At 43.1% G+C, this 17,174-nt stretch overlaps 1 protein-coding gene across 1 annotated transcript in view; it reads left to right on the top strand.

The window, feature by feature from the left end:
- The window catches only part of CACNA2D3 (calcium voltage-gated channel auxiliary subunit alpha2delta 3), a 787,108-nt gene that overhangs the window by 672,401 nt on the left and 97,533 nt on the right, over nucleotides 1–17,174 (top strand). The window lies entirely within an intron of this gene.

Here is a 17,174-nt window from a genome sequence, read left to right as displayed (position 1 = left end):
CATTTTAAGTCAGAAAATTTCCTCACATAAATTGGTCTATTTAACATTTCACCTCCCTCCAAAAAAAAATCAACAATTATTAACATTTAAAATGGATGATGTCTTAAAATCCAGCAAATATGTAATAGCTCTTTCTCCCAGGTGATATTATACAGCTATTTTAAAAGAATAAGTTAGAGCTAAATATATCCACCTGGGAGGATATTCATAATAAATTGTTAGGTTAAATAAATCAACCTGAATAGGAATGCACATTGTATAGTCCCATTTATGTTGAAACAAACCAAAAAAAAAAAAACCCCAAAGGTGGAAGGATTAACTCTAAAAATGTGCATTGGTTTGTCTGAAGATGGAGTAAGTGGGGAAGGATAGACACTAAATTGATAATAGTGCTTATCTAGAGGACAGCAGTAATTTAAGAAGAAAGAGAGGAAAATTAACTTTTTTCTGTTTATACCTCTGCATATTCAACTTGCTACATACAACAAACACATATTACATCTGTAATTTTAAAAATACAAAGGAAATGAGCTGACTTTTGTTAAATAGCAAGAAGAGCTTCATTTTGTTTTCTGGAATATTTGAGATGGCTTATCCTCTAGTTACTAGCTGTGTTGTATATGTAAATAACATCCTTAGAGTTCAGCTCCCCTCACTCTAGGAAGATTAGCCCCAAAAGTGACATCTGTCTTTCTTTGCCAAATGATCTCCACATGTGACCAGACCTTATAACTCATAGGAGCACTTCTCCCAGTTTTAATGTCTGCTTTGGTGAAATTTTGGCAAAGTGCTCCCCCCATCCCCATCAGTGGGCCCCATCCAAAGCAGGTGCTGTGGTGATCTGATGTGGGGTAGGCAGCCAGGCCGAGTGACACCTGCAGCCCAGGATAGCCTGGAAGAGTCCCTTGGTACCACAGATCGATGCAGAAATTTCATTTAATTATGAAGAGAGATTTGGCACTTGGAAAAATATTTCCCTGCGGTTGTGGATGACCAAACAGCACCTAGGTATAAAATTTATACAGAGCTTTTTAAAAGACCTCAGTATTATTTTCTCCTTTCTTCCTTCCTTCCTTCCTTCCTTCCCTCCTTCCTTGTTTCTTTCTTGTTTCTTTTTTTCTTTTTCTTTTTGGTCTTATGAAACATATAGCAAGAGAACTAGAAATATATATTTTAAATGGCTATCATATCATTCGTTCAGTGCTTACAATGGGCCAGATATTGCTAGGGATTTATATTAGGTAAATTATAAATCCTTAATGTAACTGCTGTAACAAATAAACCTCCAGATCTCAGTGGCTCCACACAACAACTTATTTATTATTCTTATCACAGTCTAGCTCAGGTTGACAGGGGCCAGGCTCCGGTACAGTCATTCAGGGACTCGGGCTCCTTCCATCTTGCCACTGTGCCTTCCTCTTCTCAGAGTTCTCACCATTAGCTGACTGATGGTGGAAGAAGATGAGGACCCGGCATTGGCCAGGCCTGGAAATGGTACTTATCAGTGCACTTACATTCCACTGGCCAGAAAAAAAATCACATGATCATATTTAACAGCAAGGGAGGCTGGGAAATGCAGTCTAGCTGTGTGTTTTGGAAGAAGAGTCGTCACAGGTGTTGGAGAGCATTAGCAGTCTCCGCCTCCACATTTTATTTGCATTATATCACTTAAAGTTGACAATAACTCACTAGTCTATAAGCTTAAGATGGTTTCTTTGATTTCTTCCCATAGTTTCTACAATACCATGTAGTATGCACATTAAATTAATGTTGAATGAATGAATGACAAAACTAAAGCGCAGAAAAGTTAAGCAACTTGCTCAACGTCTCCAGTGTCTTTATTGCAAACACATGGATTGTGAGCATCCATATTAGGTAAAATATTCAGGGAACCTATAGTTTTATGTATTTTATAGCTTAAGATCTTTTTTAAAAATACAATCCATTCTTTTTTATGGTAAGCTACAAATTTTATTATCTGGAAGTTCTAACTAACTAAGATAAAAACACGGTTCCTTTTGAGCCATTCGGCCGAAAATCAAGGCTGCCATATGGTTTCTCTAGTAAGAAGGTAGGAAGGATATGTGTACCTCCTCATTCTTTCTTGCCTTTTGGATAAGGTAAAAATTCAGGTTCAAGGACTTCCTAGGGTCATTCAGTTTACTTCATATGACTATCCAAAGAGTTTAAATTCCTTGTATCTGGCCTTGAGATGTTTGATAAAATGAGTGGAAGAGTGGATATGAAATGTGTGCCTCCAGGCTCCCTAAAGCTAAGGAAGACAGTGGCCAGAATGCCTGAGACTACTTAGCATCCACTTGTCTGGTGAGCCCAGGTCTGAGCTAGGGGCCATGGGAACTAGCAAAGACATAGCACGCTGGCTCTTGGCCTTCAAAGAACTTACCAGTTTGGAGGGTGCTGTTTAGCAATTCTTACTTATTTTGTCAGTCAATGCTGATCATGTCATCACCTTGCACCTGTTAACCCATGTGAAAACTGTACATGACTTGCTTGGACACCGACACTGTCCAACTCTCTGAGAACCAAGTCTCGGAAGTCCTTTGGCTGGTAGCAGAGGCAGACCTAGATGCTTTTTCTTTTTTGGTCCGTCCACTATGTCAAGGTTAGAGGAAGTAGACTGCCCATTCCAATGTCTTCCCAGCCTCAGCCTCCCAGCAGTTGGTTTGCCTGCATACTGGATGTATGTGAAGATAAAGATGCATTTCAGATAAGTATGATTAAAGGTAATTAGTGAGCTCATACAGCTGGTGGAATAAACACAGGCAGATGCTGGTTGATATAAAGCTAATGAAAGAAACAAAAGGATCAAGAAATATGGCAGCTTAGGAAGCCTGGCCAAGGCCTCACACTGACACATTGTTTTACTTAGATCTTTTGATTGGCTACTTTTGTCCTTGCCCCAAGAATATAAATTGGAATCAAATTCATGTTCATGTTTGATTGTTTACTTATGTTACACATAAAATGAGTGTTTTGTGCAGCTCTTCTTGGTAATTTTTTATTTGCTTTTGTACTTTTATTATAACATGATAAAAGTCCAGTTTTTGAAATAGATGACAATGTGTTTTTCATATTTTCAAGTTATAGCAGTGTATGTATATTGTGATGAAATAATGAATCTGTGTTGTGCCATTTTCTCTTTAAAGTTTGCTCTATGTTGGCTCTTTGCTACATGTAGCTTGAAAATGTTCTGGAAAACACAGTTGTCTCAGGCAGGATTTACATTGTAACTCACCAATTATAGATTCCAAACTTTAGGAATCCTTTTCATTATTCCAGGCTTCATCTGCCCCATTATTTCATTTTAGAACACTATCCCTATTAAAAGAATGGAATCTGGAGTGAAACCATCTAGATTCAAATGCTGTCTCCAACATTAACTGGCTCCATGACCTTGAATGAGTTATTTAATTTCTCTGATCTTCAAATTCATCGTCTGTACAAAGGAACCCAACTGGCAGATTTGCAAGGAGGATTAAATAATATTTTAATGTAAAAATCTTAACAAAAAATGCCTTTGCACCTAACAATACATTCTCTATTAATGTGTCTGTATGACATGTATCAACTAGGCACTTAGGCTGTATCTACTTGCACTAATCTGTTTGGAACAAAAACAAAGAAGTTAAATGCAAAGGAGCATTTTGCCTGTGTGGCAGAGTTCGCCATCTTTTAGGGTTATAAAGCATGCAGGTATGTGTGTGTGTGTTTGCCTGGAATCATTCACAGTCTGAGTGAATTTGTGCTCTACATATCTCTGCTTGTCATCAAAATAGTTCCACAAGCAAAAGAAAGTTGGTTGTTGGTGTTGTGTGACTGCAGCCTTCATGTGGGACGTCTGTTAACAAGATAAAGGTCCTGCATTGACTTTGATGCAGCTTTCATCCAGGTTTATAACAGTCAGCTTCCCATTCCAGTGCAACAGTAATGGTCTCATCCTTTCATTTCATCCAGGAAGCCCATATTGGGTCGCCTACTATGTGCACATGCTGTTATTTTTTTTGAGGTTTACCTACCAATCTTTCCTCTAGTTAGTCCGTCCTTGGTAGGAGGCCCTTTTCCCCATCCTTGTGTAATTAAGAGAAAACATGTAGTCATCTCCCCAGGGCTGTTTAGCTTTCATGATGAAGCATGACTATCAGAGTTTCGAGGTTGATACGAGTGGAAACATTTGTGTTCAACAAGCAGGCTCCTCCATGTGTTGTCAACATTTCATTTGTGATTCTAATTAGGGCCGAGGAGAAAATAAACTCAGTGTACTGCTCTCCACTGCTATAGCTGATGTTTATAAGTTTCTATCCATGGCCCTGAGTTGCTCCTGCCATGAAGGCATTTGGAAATACAGCTGCGTGCTGCTGCCGTGTGTGATGGAGAGCTAAGATGGGTAAATCTACTGGGACATTACTAAGAATGAGCCATGTAGGTGTTTACTTCGTAGAGATTGGAGTTTCTTTATTTTTTGACACTTTAAATGTTCCTGAAAGTGAAAACACCCTTATGTAAAAATAGGTATGTTAAAGGCACTCTCATTGTTACCCCTATCTCATCTCATCTTCTCTGACAGTCTGCTATAAATTTCATTGTGTATTATTTCTTTATTAAGGAGGCATCTATTGACTGTTCCTGACCTGTTAATCTCTGCGTTTGAGGATATTATGGGCATGAAAATAAGACAGCAAAATAGATGGACCCACAGTCCAAATGGCCCCTACAGTCTCACAAGGAGACATACATATTTTCAAATATATGAAAAACTACAGCCATGAAAAGTGCTAGGAAGGGGAGGTACATGATGTTGTAAGAGAATATAGTCAGGGAATCTGACTTGGTAGCTTGGGGCAGCCATCCCTATGGATGTTTTAACCAGCTGAAATCTGAAGGATGGGCTAGACTTCAATGCAGAAAAGAAAAGTGATGATGAGGTAAAGTCATTCCAGGTGAAGACATGGCATGTGTAAGGCTGACAGGCCAGAGAGATGGCACAGTGCCCTAGAGCTACTGGGAGGCCAGTATGACTACAGCACAGAGGGTGAGGGGAGAGCTCGGGCAGGCAGATCCTGGAGAAGAGGTGAAGAAGCTGGTTGTGGAGCCCCATGCCCCCATCTTCCACTATAACTGTGTTACTGATTTGGAAAAGCTCTCTCTCCCTCTCCCCACCACCCTCACACACACAGGCACACACACACACACACAACCCTCTGCAAGAATGCTGCTTTCTGGTGTGGGGGTCGGGGTTAGAGTCCTGCACTGAGCCCTGTACGGTATGTTGGGAGGTGCTGTCACTTCACAGGCAGTGTCCTTTGTCAACTCCACCATCTCACCGTAAGTAAAGAGATGCATCTTGCTGTCCTTTATATGCTTCTTGGGAGAGGTAGAGAGGATTGCAACTCTGCAAGCATTATGAAATCTCAGTACACATATGTCAAACCCTGAGCTTTTCCTTATAGATTGTGGCTGTGGGCAAATCCATTCCACACATGCCTGAGGGGCTGCAGAATGGAGCCGTCAGCCTCCCCACACAGGGAGTCAAGGAGGAGTCGGCCCTGCTGGGGCACTGAGGCTACTTTGGTGGAACAGAACTTTCCCTCCTGAGTAATCCTGTGCATGTAAGTGTGGATGTGATACCTAGCATTCCAGGGGTGGCAAACAGGTGCTTGAGGTAACATTTGTGGGCCCAGGTGGTCCCACCCAGCAACCCCATGGAGCCCAGCATGGCCTTAGAATCCTTTCCAGCCCAGTAGTCGAGACAGACAACTGGTGGCATCCTGCTAACATAATCCTAGTTGCTCTTCCTGAAGCAGATCCTTGCCATTCTCAGAAGTGACGGATAAGTCTGGAATACAAAGCCAAGGGCCAATTTGCTGAGGGGAGAATTTGAATCACGCCCTAGGAAGCTACTGACTGAGCCCACCTACCCCGCCAGCTTCTACATCTTGATGTAAACTTGGTATTTTCTCCTTGTCCTTGTGAACATGGTAATTTTTCTACAGTGATAAAAATAAGCTCTTTATTTTTTAAACTGGACTTCAAAAATGACAGACAGATTATTAGGACACACTCAAACAGAAGTTAGGTTTGTGGTCTGTGCATTTGCAGAGGAAACCCCTGGCATACACTAGAAATATGATTAAGTCAGGGGATGGCACAGGCATTTTGTGTTTCTCAGTTTGGGCGTGTGGGTGATCCCCAGGTAGAGCTCCTCGTGATTGCCAGGTGTCTGCTGGGAGTGGCAGGTCAGCAGTGAGCTCATGTAGTTCAGCTCATTGCTGAAACTTCCCCAGCAGAACAGGTCCACTGGCTTAAGAAAATGAAGTACCTGGTCCAGAAGAAGTCCATCTGAAAGGGTAACAAAGGTTGGACCACACACTGGGACCAAGAGGAAACTGAATCTAATTTCCCGGTTTTTTCTCTGCTCTTCCATCACATTAGAGGTGGCAGAGTGCTATCATTAGCAGCTTATTCTTTGTTTAGTTCCTCCTCTGTCTTGAAGTTCAATTGCTCTGACTGACACAGTAAGTCCCTAAATTCTCAGGGCTGAATTGAAACATCTAAAACTCATAGAAGACTCAGAAAGTCTCTGGCACGTGGTGCTTTACCTGGAGACCATCATGAGTTCCTCCTCCATTCCAGGAGTGGAACTATTATTTTCTGCATCTTACTGAAGGAAAACCTGAATCTTAGCAAGGGTGTCACTTGCCAGAGATCAGTTTATCAGTAGGAGAGTGGGGACTTGAGCCTGCATTGCCTGATTTCAAAGCCTTTTAACTCCTGTGTTCTTTTATTGCATCTTATTCTTTTCGTCAGCAAAGGACGGGCCCTAAAAGAGACTTAGCTCAGACACAACGGACTTGGTAGAATAATGCGCTCACCCCTACCCAGCAAGACCTCTGCCTTTGTAGGTCTCCATTGCCCATTGCTTCTAGGGGCTAAGGGCCACCAAGAGAAGAGGACAGCTTGCCACCTGTCTGTTCTGGGAAAGCATCCTGGGGCCAGAGGTGAAGAAAGCAGGGCACTTTGTGCATGGAGCTAGCATTAATCTGGTCCATCCCCAGAACGGCACTATCAGTCAGATCTCGGCCGTATTTGTCGTGGCTGCTCCCCTGTTCAGAAGCTGCCCCCACAGGCCCACCCTCTCTTCATCTCTGAGCAGCTAGGGGAGAACTCCCTTTGATCTCTAGACTGGTAGCAGGAAAAGGCTGACATTTTGTGGGCTTCCTCCTGCCCCTCTGCCAGGCGGTTGTTTGGACGGCCACATGAACAGAGCCCCTTGGTCACGCTGGCTTTAAACATCCAGACTCAAGACAGAGGAGCATGGCATGGGAGAAGGGAGAAGTGTCATGGCCACTGCCTTCACTCTGAGGGATTCTCGGTCATAATGCAGAGGAGAGGATACTGGGACTCAGATCTGAGCAGATAAGCAGCTCTAAAAAAGGAAGAAGATGGAGAGGATGGAGGTGACCTGACCGCCATCCCACTGCACAGCTGGCCTTCCAGGGTCAAGAAAGAACCACACACCTGCCACGTTGGTTTATAGCCTTGATGTACAACTCCACGCCCCGAATAAAAGGTGTCAGCCTGGAAACAGATCAGCTAACTTTTGAGATACGTCCACAGTTTAAAAAGTAAGTCAGGTAGCTCTTGGGAGACTTTGACTCTTTTCTACTTATCCTCCTTCACAAAGGAAAGTTTTCGAGTCAAGTAATTCTGAATAGGGAACATTTGTCTTAAAAATATATTCGACTTCCCTGTAGTGTAGTATACTTTGGTGTATTAAAATACAGCTCGCCCCACTCAAATTACTGCTTCGGTGCCTACTGCTATAAAATTAAACTATTCCTCGCTGGTACTTTATTAAGCTCCACCAGCATTTCACACGCAGACATCTCACAGAGCTTCGGGCCATATGTTTTATATGCTGTCAGGCTGAACTCTGACTTTAGTCCTTAAAGCCCTCTTCCCCTGTATCTTTATATAGTGCAGCATTTTCAAACACTTTGCTACAGGCTACACCCAAATTGTGGACTGGTGGAAGTAAACGCCTCTGGTTGTGTAGGTGTGAATACCTAAAAAGGAAAAAAAGGTTGTTTTATGAAAAGTTCTTGTTTCCTGGACATCACCTTTACATTTATTCTGTATTTGGTATTATTATTTTTTCACCATTTTTGGGGGGAGATGGAATTTTTTTGAAACCATATGCAAAAAAGGGTATGCATTTATGCACAATGAGATCAGCTCTCTAGCAGGGAGCTAAAGGTATCTGTATGTTTGCATTTTGAAAAATCGACGGGTATAGCCATAAATGCCGATTCTTTTAACAAGACTAACTTTGTCATTTAATAAGGGAGATTATTTCATAGATTTAAAACCAGTTAACACATTTAAAACTTGATAAGACAAGGCAATCCTGGTATGTTTCCTGTTCTCCGGTGATTAAAGCAAATCGAACGCTGAGACTAGGGGAGGTTTTCTCATGGTAAGAGTAATGCCATGAATGTTTCTCCTGGTAATGCAATTAGGAAATATTGGCCCCAGTTAATGTAACTTAAACAAAACATGTTGTCCTCGTCAAACTTGTTCAAGTTGTTAAACAGGCAAAGCCTTGTCCAAAAAGTTAAAAAACAGGGGCATATAGTGTTTCCATGGAAACTCTGTTAAAATACTGATTTGTGGATATGATCATAATCAGCCCCATAATCTAATATGACTGAATTAAATGAAAAAGAATCTCAGTTATGAAGTAAGCCCCTTGTGCAAGAGTGTTCTTACACATGCAGAAAACATATGGATCCTGAAGGACGTTATTTTCAAACTACTTATTGGCGCAGGGATGGACCGTTAAGACTTTGGTTTTGTCTGTCGCGTTTCTCCCCCTTCATTCATTGTTCCTCTTTTTTTAATGCTGGAATTATGCGGGGGAGCAGTAAATAAAGTCTTGATGACATTTGGATTTTTTAATATGTATCATTGCTCCCCACACAACACTCCATATTGTTTTCATTGTCTTTTTTGACAAAAGAAGATAACCCATAATATTTAACCACTTGTGGGACATTACGAGATTAGGTTTTATTAAGGTAATAATTTCTTCCCACTAATGGGATCTTGGTGGAAGATCTATTCTAACCGAATTTTAATGATTCAGCTTCAGATGAATGGCTTTGACCTCTAGGGGCAAGGGCCCATGCCGAGGGTTGGGGTGAGTGTCCCTGGGACTCCGGGCAGAGACTTCAAGGACGTGCGCTGGCCTCCCCGCCACACTGTTCCACGGCTCAGTTTGCACCTGTCTGGGCTGTAGTAAAAATGGAAACTGCTCACCATGGGATAAACTTCATTCTGGTACCATAGCAAAGACAGCTGTATTTCAGCAAACTTACTTGATTTATTTGGCAGTTGTTCCACTCAGAGACAGTCACGGGTGGTATTGGTGGCACCAGTTTCCTTCTGGAAAAACTATGTCCTTGGTCATGTACGAACTTCAAATGGGGTTTACCGTGTGATTATTAGCAAGAGCCTGGCAATCATTTGCACCTTAGCTTCGCATCCTAGAGCATCTGTAGAAAGGCTCTGTGATAGGGCAGTGACATGCGAATGCATCCCCAAACAGGTGTGTCCGTACATCTCACACCAGTGTCGTCCCTGGATGTGTGGGGCATGGGTTCTAAGGTCACAGCATGTCTGAGATGTACTTTTTGGACAGAGATGTGCCAAGCAGAGTCAGACAAAGCGCAGAGATTCAGACCCTGACCCCAGGAGCAGAGACTGACTTCTCCCTATGTTCTCCCATCCACCTCCCAGAGCGGTTTTGCCTTCCAGGTGTGCACACCTCTTCTTATTTGGGCACAGAGAGGAATAAACAATGAGAAAAGTAGGTCAGGCCTGAGAATTGTGCCAGGAGCTTGAATCTGCTGATTATTTACTCCCCTTAATGTTTCACTTTTATTTCTAATTAACTTGGGTTTATAGCAAAGTAATGTATGAGCACAGTTTTTAAAAATTAAATAGTACTAAAAAGAAGCTTACACAGAGAAAAAACAGGCCCTTGACCCACCACTCCCCCTCCACTCCCAACCCCTAGTCCCACTTCCCAGAGGCAACAGCTTCCACCTCTCTTAGCAGCTCTATTTCTCATTAGCAAATTGAAATTACTGGGTTTTATTTAATATCAGAGATTGCTCATTTACTTCCTTTAATACCCAGTACTTTGGATTCCTTACACCAGCTCTTCTTACCTTCTCACTATTCCACCAGCACAGCTGCATACCTATCTCATAGTTTCTGATTAATTAGATAGTGATTATATTATTAGGCCCATGTATGTATATTCCCTACTGTGTTAAATTGTATGCTGTTGTGTGTTTTCTTTTTTATGATATTTTTCCCTGGACTGAAAAATCTGTGTGCCTTTTTACTTGCTTAGTTTTCCTTCAACCCATCCCTATTTTTCCCCCATGTGTTTCATCAGATATCTCAAATGCCTGTTATGACTATTTCCTAGATATTCAGTTTTCTGTTATTTCATCATTCTTTGGAGAGACCTTGCTCCCTGCACCTGCTGCCATTCTGTTCCAGTCTGGATAGTTGCTCCCCAGTCCTGCTGGGCAGCTGGGTTCCTAAGTTTTCCCTTCACCATTTTCCTCTGCTGTAACCCTCTTTATCCTAGAGCCATGTCTTCCTTTTTTTCTGACTCAATTACTCATTTTGCTCACATTCTCCAGTAGTTTTCTTAGAAAGGAAGAGAAAATGTTTTCAGCCCTTATAGCATTAAAAACACCCTAATCCTGCTCCTATACATAATTATCATGTGGGTATAAGATTCTGCACTGGAGATCATTTTCCCTCAGAATTGTGAAGGCATTGCTCCATTTTCTTTTGACTTCCAGTGTTATTGTTAAGAAGTCTGATGCTATTCTGATTCCTTTGATATGACCAAGTTTCCCAACCTCCATCCCAGAAGCTTTCAGAATGTACTCTGGGTCTCTAGTGTCCTGAAATACCGTGATGCTGTGGGTCCCCCTCACTCATGGTGTTGGGCATTTTGCAAGCTCTTATGATTTAGCAATGAATATTCTTCAGCTCTAGGAAGTCTTCTTATGTTATTTTTCCAAGTCTGTTTGTTTTATGTATTTTTCTGAGAGATTTTCGTTTTCCAACTTTTTTTTTTTGCTCTTAAACCTGTTTATTTTGACACTTTTCTTTTAAATTTCCAAGAGTTCTTTTTTACAGCAGCCTCTTCTTGTTCCAAGGACACAATGCCATCTTTGATCTCTCGGAATATATTGTCTAAAGTTGTTGGGTTGTTTTCCTGCTGTTTGTGCTATTAACTTGAACTCATTTTTTTTCCTGCTAGTTTCTGTCTGTCTTTTTCGTGTTAAAGGCTCCCCACAAATATGTGTGGCCTAAGTTCTTATTTAGCAGTGAGGCAGCAAAATGCTGATTGAAAATTTCCCCACCAATGGACTTTACTTTTGGGTGAATCGATGGGAACCCAGCCAATTTGGGGAATGGGAATATGCTAGCAACTCTAAGACTCACTGTTGAATGAAAAGAGGTACAGAAGGGGAAGGAAGTGGAAGCAATGTGAGGGACAGAAGCAGTGTGAGGGATAGAAGCAATGTGAGGAACCATTAACAGCAGGAAAGAAGATGAATATAACCATTCCAGTGGATAAGAAAAATTAAAAGTGTAATTTAACAAAGAAGAAAAGCAAGTTCACATGCACTAATGCCTTGCTCCAGAATACCAAAAAATAATGACAGCGGCTATGTGACTTCAGGGAAACTGGCTCCAAACCTAGGAGGAACAGGGGTTTTGCCCAACATTGGAAAAACACCTTGCTTTGCTCTCTTCTCCAATGAATGCGAAGAATCCAATCCTTTCTAAAACAGTTGAAACAAAGGAACAGATAAAAGGTAAGAAATGCGGCTTTGGAAGCAGATGCGGTTTATTAAAAAGAATCCCTGGGACTGTTTAGTCCCCAACTGAGATTACTCTGAAGGAACAGAGCTCTAGGGTGAGGGATCTTCAGCTGTAATTGTAATACTCTGTGGATAAAAATAGGTAAGGATTGTGAAAAATTAATCTGCCTGTGACAGCAGTGCATTTAAGATGATTAGAGTTATCTGGAGAGCCCTAGGCAGGGAATCGGCAGCTCTTTGCTCTTGCCTGCTCTAAGCAGTGACAATTCAAGGAGGGTTTCAATGTTTTGTTATAGGATCAATTGGTGAGAGGGGGAGGGGGGATAGTGAGAGAGTTCCAAGGGGACTTTGTGGATCTGAGAACCTGTTGCTGGGGAGGGGACGGTAAATTGCTGGCAGAAGGGTCGTCATTAATCCTTTCTGGAGCCCCATATGGAAAGTGATCTTCCATTCTAGGGGTTATTATCAGACCGAAGCTAACAATTCTTGTATTCTCACTATGCACCAGACGCTGTGCTCTATCTGACTTTATCATCCCAGCTTTTACAACCGAGCAGAGGGAGGTTAAATGCTGGATTCTAACCCTGAGTCTGTGCTGCCCCTTGACTCTTGCAGTAGACTAAAGGAACAGGAAAAGGGTAATCTTTCAAGCAGTACTAAGGCAGACCTAAAAGACACAAAACAAGGAGCACAAAATGCTGTAGCTGGGGCTTGCTGGACAGGGAGAAAGGAAAGGAGTTGCAGAGTCAGGCTGGGCTACCCATGCAGGGTAGGGCTTTGCAGGAGTCACTGGGGCATTTTTGCCCGAAAACCTGCAGGAGAATATTGTGTCTGTGGTACAGCAGCATGGAGCCACAGCATCCTGACTGCTAGATATCCCCCCAAATTGCCTGGTGCCCTGGGGAAGGACCCTACTCACAGTGTGGAGATGGTAGAGACCTGACAGTATGTAAAGGCAGTCCTCGCTCTGACTGTACCCCATGAAAATAGGAGGTCCTCAATCTATCAGCCAGGACTTGGTCCTAGGAACAGAAGCTACTCTTAAGTATTCCAAGTATAAAGGACTTGAATACAGGGAATAAGAAGCTTTTATGATCACTGAAGGGTGGAGAGATGTGGGTCAAGAAGCATCCATGCAGATGGCTCTTAAGAATTCACATGGGAGCTGCCTCAAACTTCACATCTGCCAGCACATCTGCCTGCAACTGCCTCCAAAGCCACATGGCGTCTGTCTCTTTGCTGCCTCTAAAACTGGTTGACAACTCTCTAGTTGACAAACCCTAATCCAGAGCCACAAATGGAGGAGATTCTGGGAAATGCAGTCCTAGCTTTTCTTCTTCAGTGCAGGACAGGCCTCCTAAGGAGGAGGTAGTGATGTCAACTTGAATATCACCCACCAATACCCTGGAACTTCCTATGACCTCAAGTTACAATGGCATTCTATTTGTACCGCTATTCACCACCACCCCCCCCTCCCCCTGCCACCAACAAGCCCACTGTTTTTTGGTTGTCTTGATGTTGGGGTAAGATAAGAAACTTTTAACCTGGGAAAGTTTAGGTATGTGTGAGCCTAGGGTCCATTCCAGGTGACCTCCTGAGATCCCAACAAGCTAAGTGGTTCTCTCACTGTATCAGCTCATACCCTGGCTCAGTAAAAACTGTAAGGTTCTTGATAATTGCCCATGACAAGAAATGAGAATACTCCTGAAAGGTAGCAACCAGGTCCTTCATGCAGATGCACCTGTTTGCCTTCTTCATTATCCAGTGTGGTTGCTGAGAGCAGTTAAAGGGCTTTGAGTGTTCAGCTGGTCTAGGAAAAGGTACCATGTTTCCTGTAAAGGTTCTGCTATGAGCCCCAGCATGGTCATGCTGACCTGGCACCACTCAACGATGGCCATGGTTGCGTGGGGAGCTGCATTGGGTAGATGGTGAGGCTCCCTAGGAAGGAGTACCAGGATTCATTAGTTATTCTTGACATGAAGTCAGGAAGGGCAGCATGCATGCCACAGATTTGCCTTCCATGTCAGTGATTGGATTTGCCTGCAAGGGGGTGCTTATGTGATGGATCTCTGTACGTAAAGATAAGTTGCCCATCTCCCATCAGAAGGAAACACCAACCTAGACTACAGCTGTATTTGTCAGGCTGCCGTCCATTGCAAGCCACAAAAATCAAACTCGACGTCGCTTTAAGCAAAATCAGTAAATTAAAGGAAGCTAATTATTTGATTGGTTGGGGTGGGTGGAAGGTCATTGTTCCTTAACTAAAAAGTCCAAAGCTATATCTGGCTTCAGATACAGTTGGATCCAGGGCTCAGCTGAAGTCACCAGTGTTCTTAGTTTCTTGTTTCACTTGTCTTTGTGTCAGCCCAGTTCTCAAGCAGACCCTCTTCATGCTGTGCCTCCAGCACTCATCTGATCAGCTTGGCAGACTCGGTGGAGAAAAGCCTCCTCTTTCCTGAAAGTTTCAGTTCAAAGTTCTGGGGCTGGCTCTCACTGGCAAAGCGTGGGTAGATGGCCATCACTATGACGGAGGAGGGGAGGGTGCATTCCTGTGCCTGTGGAGTGGGGGGCAAACCCTATGCAAACCATATGGACTGAAATTGGAGGCAGGACATGTCCCTAAAGGAAATAGTGTGGGTGTGGGTAAGGGGAGTGGGGCTCTTCAACCCCTCCCCCAAAAAAGGGACATGCATGCCCAGCTGGCAGAAGCAACAGCTGTATGTTATTCCAGCCCAGCTGGAGTTAGAATCAGTCTGGGCCATCTCTGAATCATCTCAGTCAAGTTGCTAGCTTCTTTGGACTTCTAGTTACTCATTTGTGTAATAAGTAGGTTGGGTTCAATGGTCCACTCCACCATTCCAACTCTATACTTGTGCTAATCTGTCCATCTATGCTACAACCAAATGGACTGCACTGGGATCAGGGTCCATTAGCAACATTCTCAGCAAGTGGATGGGTTACTTATTTCAGGCCTCCTTGTGCTGTAAAGCAGCAAACAGCAGCCTGAAAAATCTCCCAATGTTTTTGGTCGGGGTCTGAGAAAAGTTCAGAGTGGGTTTTGAAGGGACACACTCCACAGAAGCAACCATGGTCTCTGCCACAGACACATCCATCCTACTGGATCCTAGATAGAAGATTTCTTTTGCCTGCAATTCTCTTGGAAAAAGGGCCCCCGCCAAACTCATCTGGGGGCTGTGCTCTGGGTAGAAGTAATTGCTTTTATGGGGCATTATTCATGTCTAGTCTACCTGAGGGCCACCTCAAATAATGTTTCTCTAGCTATTAAAGGCTTTATCACGCATGAAGCCTCTCTAGTATTTTTCTTTAGGGGAAAAGAAAAAGATTCCTCTTGAAGTTTACCACCTCCAGCGGCAATTTGCTGCCCATTTCAGGGCCATGTTAAGTGGTTGGCACCTGAAAAAAGGGCAGTCTTTTTCTTTCAAGCGCAGCCGGAAAATGGGAGTCATAAGTGAAAGTAGGGAACCAGGAGAAGTATTTCCATGCGGCTGAGGTAGCTTTCTTGTTTTGTTGTGAGCTGGCAAACTTCAACATGCTCAAGCAGTGTTTTGTCAAATTTCTTAAATGCTGAATGTGGCACTGTCCCAAATGAATGTAGATGTTATTTTAGTGCTAGGAGAGATTTATTTTAATGTACAGATGCAGCCACTACAAAGGCCCCTTTTAATCTACTGGGAGCTCTGTTCCTTGCTCTTTTACTCTGTGCAACCCTCCTCCCCATTCTAGGGAAAACTGGTATATGCTGTGAAATTGCAGAGTATTCCCTCCTTCCCTCTTCATCCCCCAAGGCAGTGACATAAGTGCTGACAATAATTAAAATTAAAACGCTTTGTGAAAGAAAAAGCAATTTGCAGGGCTTCATTCCCTTGCACAGCCTGCCTGGAATTCAGAGACAACACTGCTTGATAAAAGAAAACGTACCAGCAACACAGCCCACTTGCCCAGCTCCACACTCAAGCAGAGCAGCCCCAAGAGAAGCATTTCTTTATTTAGGAAATGTTTCCTAGATGGAAAGGAAGCACAGAAGGAGCTGTTCCTTTACTGCTCACCTCCAAGATGGGAAATCCATCCATTGAGCTGAGCCTCAGGTACCAATATCTTGCACCTTGGTGGAGGCCAAAACAAACAGGAAGGGAAGCACAGAGGAAGCCATGGGGACATGTGAGGTGTGGCCCAGCCAGATCTATGCTTTCAAGGCAAGACGAGAGAGGGGAGCTACAGACAAAAGCAAGGAGTTTGAGGGGGTGGGGGTGGGGGGCGTATGTGGTTGGAGGCTGCTCACCAGACTCACTGGCAAATGAGAAACTGAAGCCAGGACAGTTTTCAGTCCTATCTTACCCAAGGATCCCTCTTCATAATAATTTGGAATATTCCCTTTACTATCCCAAAATGAGATGCATAGAAAATATAACCGGTTTCCCTACATGCTGCCCCCCGCCAAAAAAAAATCTATAGAATGCTCCCACTATAATATCAAGAAATAAAAGGAGAGTAGTTTATAGGAGGATAATATATATTTTAGTGTGTAAATGTTTGGGCAGAACTATAAGAAGAGACAGAACGAAGAGGCCAGAAGCTTGCACAGAATCTCTGTAAATGCAATAGCTGCTGTATGGGCCTCTCAACCACAAACCATGCCTCCTTGGTGATGAGATTCTCTGAAATAGTCAAGTTTCAGGCAAAACAGAGTGTATTTGTCTCTCTCTTTCACAGGACTGAGGTTACATTTTTAGAAATTTTCATGTGCAAGACATACTTTGTATTTAGATGTAGAACAGAATTCAGTTCAAGGCCCAGCTATGGATCATGCTTTCCAAGCACATGAATACCAGGCAGAGCACTTGAAGCCCTGAGGGGCATGGAACCATTCTTTGTTGGGGTCTGTCTTGTGAATTGTAGGCCTTCCAGTTACTGTAACAATCAAACTACAAACTTCCAAAACAGTCCCCTAGGGGGTGATGCAGCCCCATGGAGAAGCATGTAGGAAAACGGGCAGCAGGCTCCTGAGTCAGGCTTGTGGTCTCTAATCCCAATTCCATCCGGTTCTAGCAGTTGTGTGGCCCTAGTTAAGTCACTTGACCGCCTGCAGCTTATCTTTAAAATGGAAAAAACATCTTCTCCCTGAGATTGCTGAAAAGTTAAGTGGGATAATGTTAGTTGGGTGCCTGGCCCACAGTGTGTGCCCTGTGTGTCCTCTATTATTGGGACCAGCTCCTGCAG

The sequence above is a fragment of the Phocoena phocoena genome, chromosome 10, assembly GCF_963924675.1.
Source record: "Phocoena phocoena chromosome 10, mPhoPho1.1, whole genome shotgun sequence".
Lineage (NCBI taxonomy): Eukaryota > Metazoa > Chordata > Mammalia > Artiodactyla > Phocoenidae > Phocoena > Phocoena phocoena.
This window is presented reverse-complemented; position numbering and strand designations above follow the sequence as displayed.